Here is an 8,301-nt window from a genome sequence, read left to right as displayed (position 1 = left end):
GTGGCTGCCGAGGCCTGGGGAGCTTTGTGTGCGTGGGGAGGAGGGGGAGGGAGCGCAAGCGGGGCCGGCCCGAGAGCGGGACACAGTGAGACCCAGCGACCCCCTCCCCCGCCGCCAGTGGCTGTCCTCACCGCCCCCCAGCGCCTCTTCCTGGCCTCCCTGCGGCGCTGCGGCTCCCCCACCGCCCGGGGTACGGGCGGCTCCTGGGGCGGGGCCCGTGGAACTGGGGCCCGGTGGCGCGGAAATCGAGGCCGGGGATCCAGTGCGGCCTGCTGCGGGGGTCCTGTTCCCCTCCCCCCGCCCCCGGCCCGGCTCCTGCTCTTGCTCTTTGTGTCTCTGCTGGGATCGGTCGGAGGCGGCGGGGGGAGTTAGAATGGAACAGACTGACGGTGAGCGGGGCGGGGGCGATGGGAGAGGGGGCATGGGCTGGGGAGCTGAGGGGGGGGGTATGAGATGGGGAGAGGGTGGGGTGGGGGGGAGGGGAGAGGGGGTATGAGATGGGAAGGGGAAAGGCTGAGGAGATGAGAGGGTGGGGGCGAAGGGGGGAGGGGCATGGGAAGAGATGGAGGGGGAGGGTATAGGGTGGGTGGATGAGAGTGGGGGAGGAGGAGGGCTGTGGGTATAAGAGGGTGGGGGGATGAAAGTGGGAGAGGGATGGGGTGGGGGTGTAAGAAGGTGGGGGAGGGAGAGGGAGATGGGCTGGGGGGGATGAGAGTGTAGGGGTTAGGCATGGGATTGGAGGTGTGAGAGGTTAAGCGGGGGCTAGGGATTAGTGAAAGGTAATGGGCTTTTCCTAGGAAGGTGGCCCCGGGTGGCATTTCTGCATGGTGAGTAATGGACTGGGGGCATTGCATTGGGATGTGTGTGAGAAGCGGGAGGTTTGGGTTGTGGATGTTGCTTGGGGATTTGTGTGGTTCTTGAATATGGGAAATGGAGATGATAAACAAGCCTTCAGAGACATATTTGCAGTGGGGAAGGGGCTGGTGTTGGATTGAGGCGTGGGAGGGAGAATGGTGAGAGGAAATCTATTGTTTTATGTATGTATTCTATGCATTAGGACTGAATGCTCCCTATTGCAGCAATACTCTGTTCTTGTTGGAGGGGGAGGCTGTCCTTGTTTTGTGTATGTGGGAAATGGAGGCCATAAAGATAGATGAGGGTATAATTTGTTGTTTTGGTGGTGGTAGAAATTGAGGAGGTCTGCTTGGATTTAAAGGGGCAGAGGCAGCCATGTTTGCAGCTAGATACTGCAGTGTAAATAAATTCCCCCTTCAAAACCTGCTTCGGATTCTATTCCTTGTGGCGAATCCCCCTTCCTGGCTTTATACTCCTTTTCGTATGCTCTCTGTTTATCTTTTTGAAATCTACCACAGCCTACAAAGTGGGGAAAGCAACATTTTTCTCCCCCCTGCCCCCAGTTGCAAACAGGACATGCTGGGGGACTGCGGTGCAGAAATTAACCCTTTTCAATTCAAATCTGCATCAAGATTACACTGACATTTCTTCTAATGTTCTAGAAGAATTAAAAAGCAGAAATATATGGAAAGTTGCATTTATCTTATAAATGGCAGATGTAACTGGAATATCTTTTGCAATTTCTTCACATAAACAAGAAAATTGCATTGCCATTTTATTTGATCTAGGGCAACTGGCAGAAGGCATTGGTGAAAACGTTGGAAGGTATTTCATACAGCATCCATTGCATTTTAAAACTAGCAAATAGGGTGTAGTTTTTGCTATTTTTCTGAAAAATGTGGCTTTCAGGAACATGTTCTTAGACAAATAAGTAGGCCTCCCTCTTTTATCCACTGAAAATGCTTTTAGGTATAGCAGACTACTCAGGTCATCCAGCTGTGAGCCCGGCAATCAAATGAGTGAGAAGCAGGCAGGTTTTGTGTTTCTAATCTTATCAAAGCACCAAATATTTTTTCAATGTGAAGAGACTTTAGGTCATTGTTGCTGTTAGTGGCTCCATCACACTAATCTCAAATTAAGTAATCCTTTTTTATTCTTAAAAAAAATTGTAGGTTGAGCTCCATACTTGCCAATTTATTTTAGACAGCAAGAGATGTTTACGAGGAGTTTCTAGGTACTGCACATTAGTAAACAGCCATTTTATTTAGACTTTTACCTTCTAAATTAAGAAATAACAGCATACACCTTTTCTCATTCTGTAACTAGATGTGAATTCATTGTAACATCAGTCTCTTTCATGGCGTTTTTGTCCATTTGAGTGGTGCACATGTTTAGGATCTTAAATTGTGTGTTAGAGTTGTATTATTGTTGTGTTTTTAGAATTGGATCATTCCAGTGGAATTACAATCTGGATCTTGGACCGAACAATGACATAGCTAGTGATACCACTTTCTAGTTATTGTTTACATCTTCAAAGGCTCATAGTATAGATGTGCAAAAAATGTTTCAACAATTAAACTTGGGTGTCCTTTGGACCACTTCAAAAGATGATGCTGGCTCCAAAGGAGAGCAGCTGCCAAATGCAAATATGGAGTGAGAGGAAGGATTGTGATCAAAATGAAAAAGTGCTTTTCGTTAATATAGTATGGAGTAATTTTGCACTTTTTAATATGTGGTATTACTTTTGGGCTCAGGTGCAGTGTATGCTTGTAAAGTTCAAAGCAGTACTCTGTATACTTTGTATACATTAATGTTATCCAAGCATTGCCAACTCTGGCAGCTTTATTGTGAATCTTATGCTCTTTGGTGTTTTCTTAAAGCCCTTGTCCTTGGATTCACACGATTATGTAAAAAGCTTACTTTAAAAAAAAAAATCAAAGCCTGGATTTTTACTCTTGTGGTTTCAGAGGGAAAGCTTGAAAATATGATTCAGTTAAACCCAGGGCTCCAAAACTAAATAGCACTCCTCTTTAGACTGATCTCTTGATTTTGCAAAAAATCACTATTTTGATTTGTGGGGTCTTGCTCATGAATTTTGAATGCTTGGGATTTTCAGTAGTGTTATTCTCGAGATGAGTTGTGTAACATTGGGAAATGTCTTTCCCTGTGAGAAAATCGGAGAACCCTCAACTGCCCTTGAAAGGTGCGTGGGGAGGATAATCAAACTCACTAGGTACTTTAATGGATGACAAAGATGAAAAGGAATCAAGTCATTAAGGCCCCATCCTACATCAGTTTCGTGCTACCACAGACCCTTGTATTTGTGCATAGTCCCACAGAAGTCTTTGAGGGAGTCCTCATGGAGCTGAGGTCTTCTCGTGTATCAAGGGCAGGGTTGAAGACTTTTATCATTTTATTTACAAAGTGTGCACCTTTGTTTGGTTTTGATTACTTTGTTTACTTGCTTTATAGTCTTTTAAAACATGTTTTGTTATGGACATTGGCTTTATTCTTTCTTACAAAATGTTCAAATGGCATTGAACATTTGTTGAAGTTAAATGAATTATTCATAGATAAAACTGAGTAGATGCATATGATATTTACACTTCAGTGAAAACTCAGTGTTTTTCTGAAAAAAAAGAAAACTGTAGTCCATGGAGGTATGTTAGGAACCAATTTATAAAAGTAATCTTACAGAATTTAGTGTTGTCTTATGGGGTTAACTTGATCTGCAGTTCAGATAGAGACACCACCATTAATTTTTGTTCTTGGATTCAGTATTCATAGTTAAAACACTCAACTTTACGTTGTCCTATTCTGCACACCCTGGCAATTTTTTTATACATGTTAATTATTATTTTATGTAAGTTATTAAACATTGACCAGTTACTGTTGAATTGCTTTACATTGATCCTGACACAGTTCACCTAGAAGTCTCTTCATAGCTATAAAAAATTCCTCTTGCACAAAAACAGTATCTGTTTTGCTATGGTAAGGTTTTTTTTTTGTTGTTTTTTTTTTTGAGCTTCAAGGATAACTGCATCAGTTTCCTATTCACAGTACCCAAGTTGTGCATTTTAAAACAGCAGTCTCATAGTTAGACTGTTTGGATGCCTTAATGTTTCTCTATGTTGCAACAGATATGCAAAGTAGCCTGCTACAGCAACACATTTTGTGTTCATGAAACACACATAACAGGCAGGAATTGAGATTGGTTGTTTAATGGGTTAATTTTTTTATATGACTAGGACTGTCTAGATAACGTGAATAAGTATGCTAGGAAAACCCAGATCTTTCCATTTTGTAGAAATATTTTGGAGTGGGTGATGGGATCAATCACTTGATGATTCCCTCTTATCCCCTCTGGGACAGCTTGTATTGCCCACTGTTTGGAAGACAGGATGCTGGACTCAAGGGACCTTTGGTCTGCCCCTTATGGCTGTTCTTATAGGAACAAATATTCACAAAAGATAAAAGTACATAATGAAGTCTTTGTTTATAATTTTGGCAGCCTTTTCAAGGTTTAGAAAATAAACAGAACCTTGAATCTCTATGGGTTAGCTCTGCAACTCCTGCTTATGTTAATAGGACCTGCCTAGTTAATGTGTCACCATTATGTTGAGGCTATATCACAGAATTTAGGTTTTCCAGGCAATTGCTATAATTAGTAAGTCCAGCTCAGCCTTACCAAGCAGTGGCACTGTTTACTGAACTGATGTTTAACTTCAGTTAATGTCAAAAATTGGTCCCGGTTTGTTGCTCTCTTTATATGTACCGATGAGCCAGTATCTGTTCTTAAAGTAAATCCTTTATATTTTTGTGGAATTCCCTACATCCAACAATGTGTGAACCTCCACAAACTGTATTATGTGCAATTTTAGATGGTTCTACAGTATGTGGCAACAATGCACAATAAAAATAGAGTCAAATGTATTATGGAAATTAATTTTAAACTTTCTGCCCCTAACATTACCAATAAAAGGATGTCAGAGGATGTTGTGGAGACCAGGACTTCAACAGGGTTTAGAAAAGAATGAGATGAATTCGTGGAGCATAGGTTCATCAAAACTTATTAGCCAGTATGGGTAGGAATGACGTCCTTAGCCTCTGTTTGTCATAATCTGGAAATGTGTGATCACTTATACTATACTAGAGAGTTTTGCCTGCAAAACCTGCAGAGTGTCTACATACAAAATGCTTTTTGTCAACAAAAAAGCTTTGTAAGGTGGTTCATTTGTCGACAGCAGATCCATAGATCAATCCACTTTTGTGTGTAGATGCAATCTGTCAACAGAAGTTTTGTCAGAACATCTCTTCTGACAGACAGTTCTGTTGACATGCTTTTAATGTGGACACAGCCTTAACAATTACCTTTTCTGTTCACTCCCTCTGGGGAACCTGGCATTGGCCACTGTCAGAAGACAGGGTAGTGGGTTAGATGGATCTTTGGTCTGACCCAGTATGATGGTTCTTATCTTCTAAAAGTGCTGGTATTGTCAAATCAGACTGTGCCTGTTTATAAAATGTCAGATACAAATGAATGGGCTTCTGCTTCATTCTCGGTCTGGAGCGCATCTGTTCATTATTGCGGTGGAAATGCATTCAGTGTGTCTGTCATATTTTTAATCTTCTGAATTTGTATTTGAATGAATATTAGATGTAACCGTTTTGTTTTGAATGCTGTGTTGGCTTTTGCAGTTTGCGTGTGGTTCAGTAAATTCAATTTTCTCATAATACCTGTAGCTATATAATGGTGGTTTCATCATATTATGTTGATTGGCCCTTTCTGCTCAGATTTTGGGGCCTTTGTCCTGTACTCCTGTGACACGGTAAATATGTGATTGTGAGGGAGAGAGGAGGGCACTGTTGATGTTTGGAGCTCTTGTCTAGAAAATGACATCTTGTTTTCTGTAATGGTGCTGAGCCTTTCCTGACTGCTTTGTAACTATAATCTTCCAAGGTCATTCTTGGAGAGCTGTAAATGTTTGTATTTGTGAATATATGGATATATATTTGTAAATATTCTATTGGCATATTTTTCTGTTCTGCTCCAATTTAGAGAAGATCATCAAGTTGTATTGCAGATTCCTGACTTGGTTGTGGTTGCACTATACTCTATTTTTGTATAGCTTAATATTGTCAGACAGCATTTATGATTATATGGATCATAATTGTACACAATCAGATTAAAAGTTTGTTAACATGTTTTCTTGTTACTAGCAGGTAATGTACTAAAAGTAATATTTAAAAAAATCTGATTTACCTTTAATCAGTAAAGCATATATTTATCTTGTGCATTTCACTTTGTAGTTCAGTTTCTAAAAAATTTCGTTTTTGGCTGACTTTTCTCAGCAGATGCTGGAGTTGTATTTTGTCACAGGGGAATGTTGTTGCTTTTCCCCTCTCCGTAAGTTAGTGTCAATAGAAAAATTGAACATTTAAACCTACAGATTGAACCTTTCTAGTGAGGCACCTGCGGGACCTGACTGGTGCTGAACAAGAGAATTTGCCGGACCACGAGAGGTCAGTATTGTCTAGCAGCATTACCAACACTTCCACTGCTTACTGGGCTCTTAGAAGACATTTAGGGGTAAATTAGAGCTAAATAACACAGAACGCTGAGAGCCAGAACTAGTGGCTGTAAACAAACTTTATAGGACCATGGGAAACCTGGCCATACCCGTGATAAGTGGTCGTCTGCCTGACTACACTGATGCCAGATTATGGATGTTGCTGGAGGACAGAGTGCCAGATTAGAGAGGTTCAACCAGTACATGTTAGTTTATATTGTTAATATTCAGCCCTTTGATAACTAGGCCACTTACTCTAATGCAGCCTGTATTTGTAGTGTTCAAAAGTGAAACTGGAATATAACAAAAAGTCTCAAGGCTTCAAGGAAACCATATTTTACAATCATCTAACAAAGATAGGGTTAATGATTTGTGGTGTAGTGGAAGTAAAAAGAGAATTGAACTTGGCGGGGGGCAGGGGTGGCAAGATGTGTCCCACTGGCTGGATCTGGCCTGCCAAGCCTTTTAATTTGGTCCACCCCAGTGCATTGAACAGTGCCACTCCAAGCCACTAGCTGGTCTCTGTGGCTTTCTGCACTGTGGAGGAGGGAGGAAGAGAGACTTTGTGTGCTGTCCCTACCCCCAGCACAATCTCTCGGCTTCCACTGGCCAGGTGGTAGGGGCAGCATGCGAAGACTTCCCGACAGCACAAAGAGCCGCATGTAGTGGTCTAGGGCTACTAGCAAGCCTGAAACCTTGCCTGAGAGTGCTGCTGGCTAGAAGATGTTTAAGTAAGGCTCTCCTGGCCAGAGCCTGGCTCTTGTCCTCTCCCCCCCCTGCCCAAATTCCCTCCCGGACTTGGAATCTCCTTCCGTGCCCCTCTCTCAGAAATACTTTAAAAGAGTTTGGAGAGCAAGTTAAGCGTATTTGCCCTTAAATTAGGATAACATTTGTCTTGAGATCTACACCTAATCCACTTTAGATTACATTATTTTCCTAATACACAGTTTTCATTTTCCAAGGGGTGGGGGGAATTTATTTAATTTATTTAAATACTGTTTCTGTTTGAACATTTTTGTCGATTGAAAATTTTGTCTCTAGTTCATGTCTGAAAAGTAGTGCAGGGGAAAGAAAGGTGTAGAAAATGTACATAATTCTGGAGAAACATCTTTTATTTTCTTCTCCTACGTGTTCAAAAACTATTCCTCTTACCGTTTTACAGGTGTCACACTGTTTGTTCAAACTATTTTTCAGTAGTGCTACAAAGTCTTTCCTATAAAGAAGCCTTAAATAATTTAGATACATTCTTCTTGATGCCTTGGGTGAGATCCATGAGTCTATGAACTTTGCCAGAGACAACCTCCTTTTTTTTGCTATTTGGGTGGTGCCCTGAAGGATGCTTATAGACGGAGTATTAAAAACCCACCCATCTTCATACAGGGCAAGGAGTTTTACACTTACTGCTTTTAATGTGTCATGATTTCCTGTTTACTCTTAATCCACGCTTGATCCCCAGATTAACTTTTCCTTTGTTGTTAACTTGCACATGCAGTAACTTTCTTTGAAACATTCACTTAATAAAACTTCAGTTTATTATTTGTTACATTCTCTATCTGGATATTGAATACTGTACTTGCAGGAGGTGGACTCTGAGTTCATATAACAGCAGCAGTAAGAGAAGCACAAGGCCTATTTTGCATAAAATAAATATTTCTAAGCTTTACGCAAACTGGTGAACACATCCTCACTTCCAGCTCTTTTAGAGATTGTTCTTTTACTTGAGTGAGTTACATCCAAACCCCTTTTTACCCATTAATGCTACTTCTGTGGCAACTGAAGGGCTGCTGCGAAGAAAGAAATAAGGCACTCTTTGCATCGGAGTGGAACATAATCTTTCAAGAGTAATCCTATTTTAGGGTTAAGTTTTGAGATGGAG

The 8,301-nt window shown here is 41.4% G+C and overlaps 1 protein-coding gene across 1 annotated transcript in view; it reads left to right on the top strand.

The window, feature by feature from the left end:
* Nucleotides 1–8,301, top strand: part of NSD3 (nuclear receptor binding SET domain protein 3) — a 65,537-nt gene continuing 57,236 nt past the window's right edge. The window contains exon 1 of the mRNA XM_074981877.1: nt 1–389. The gene's annotated coding sequence lies outside the window, so the exon portion shown is untranslated. The remainder of the gene's footprint in view (nt 390–8,301) is intronic.

Source organism: Carettochelys insculpta, chromosome 31 (genome assembly GCF_033958435.1).
Source record: "Carettochelys insculpta isolate YL-2023 chromosome 31, ASM3395843v1, whole genome shotgun sequence".
Lineage (NCBI taxonomy): Eukaryota > Metazoa > Chordata > Testudines > Carettochelyidae > Carettochelys > Carettochelys insculpta.
Note: the sequence above shows the minus strand (reverse complement) of the source record. Positions and strands in the feature narration are given on the sequence as shown.